The sequence below is a fragment of the Arachis ipaensis genome, chromosome B02 (genome assembly GCF_000816755.2).
Source record: "Arachis ipaensis cultivar K30076 chromosome B02, Araip1.1, whole genome shotgun sequence".
NCBI lineage: Eukaryota > Viridiplantae > Streptophyta > Magnoliopsida > Fabales > Fabaceae > Arachis > Arachis ipaensis.
In genome coordinates this window covers 10,389,515-10,391,430 of record NC_029786.2, presented here as the reverse complement: position 1 = coordinate 10,391,430, position 1,916 = coordinate 10,389,515, and positions in this window count along the sequence as shown.

Genomic DNA, 1,916 nt, shown 5'->3' with positions numbered 1-1,916 from the left:
ACAACCCCCAACCCTTCCCCTCCTACCCCCATTCCCCTTCCCAAACTCCCCTGCCTCCGAACAGCCGCTATCACCGCCGCGCCAACCACCTCCGCCGCGCAAGCTGCCACTGCCACCACCCCCCAGATACCTTTCTGCCCACTCTCCCTAGTTCACCTACCAGGTTCCGCAGCATGCTACCTTTTTATCCTTTCGTCGTTAGTTCCTATTTTTTTTTCTGTTATTGTTCCTCTTTAGGCTAGTTAGATGTGCATGTTGTAGTGGATTTTAGGATGTTAGGTAGCCTAGGATGTGGTTAGTAGATTTAGGTCTGTTTAATTGCGCTGTTCATGATTCTTGTTTCATTATTTTCGCAATTCTACTGTTGCTGTGATGTTTGTAATGTTCATATGCTGTACTTTCTTGTTTCTTGCTGCTCTTTACACTGAATTTTCATGTTTATGTTACTTATGTGTAATTGCAGCTTTATTTTTTATTCATATGAACTATTTGATTGCTGTTTATTTTCCGGGACAATCCAATTTTAGCCGGAATGCTGCCCAAATTTCTGTAAAATATTTTCATTCATGTTTTGGTTTTGGCATTTTGAACTCTGTTTTCATCTACTTTAACCAAACCATTTCATGAATGCCGGGGCATGCTTTCTTATCCTTTTTTATTTCCTGGTTCATAAACTGCATTTGTGATGTTTTGATTCCAATTTTTGCTTTCTCTATATCTATTTGAATCAGCATCAACCTATTTTCCTTATTTGGTTATGAGTTACTTATAGCTTCTAACTGTGAATACTTGTTACTTGGAATATTTTCATTATGCCACTTACTTTAACCCACTTTCTACTAACTTACTAATGTTAACTTCCTAAACTCTTTTTCACTTCTAACCAAACTAACCTTTTAAAATCTTTCTTCTGGTTTTTCACTTTCTTTTAACCTTTTAACCATGGCATAATGATAATTTTTCTATTTAACATGAATTCAATTACATTTTGGATTGTGAATTCTTCTTTTCGGACTTTTCACTCCTATACAATCCTTAATGCACATTTACTTAACTCATTTACCTTATTCTAATTCTCCTTTGCCACTTTGTGTTTCTTTTGACTATTTGCCTATTTGTTTTCCTATTTTTATTATATCCTGGTTTTCTGTTTTTCAGGATGTCAGATTCCCAGAGAAAAGGAAAAAGAAAGGCTACCACTGGCAAACGTAAAAGAGGAGAATCATCTATGTCTATCATAGATCTAATGCATGATGCCTCCTGGCGGGAGAAACACTTTACCCAGCAGGAGAAGGCTGACCAACTGCTTCCTGCCACTGATCCAATAAAATTTGCAAACCGATACTGTAAGCTAAAGTATCCAGTGTTTGCAACCTCCAGGAACCTATACCTGGAAAGGACCTTGAAGATCCCAGAAGAACTCCAGCAATACACCTCTGACCAGATCAAACAAAGAGGCTGATTCTTTTTGGAGAGAAACCTGACTGAGGTCAATGCATCTTGGGTTAGAAAATTCTACTGCAATTACTTCAAGACCACCCTAGATGCAGTGAACCTTAGGGGAAAGCAGATTCTGGTTACTGAGGAGGCAATTGAAGATGTTTTGAAGCTTCTGCCTAAATTTGATCAGCCAGAAGGTTATCAGAGAGCTGAGGAAGACATGCACTTTATGAAGTTTGATTGGGATACAGTCAAGGCCCGGATAGCCCTTGACCCGACATTTCCTTGGATTATGGGTCAGAACACCACCATGCCAAAGGGAATCAAGCGGATTTACCTGAATGACGAGGCTCGGCTATGGCATCAGATACTTAGCAACTACATTATGCCGAGTACTCACGAGACTGAGATACCAGCCGCTATGATCACCCTCCAATGGTGTGTGATGGAGGGTAAGAAGCTGTACCTGCCACGAT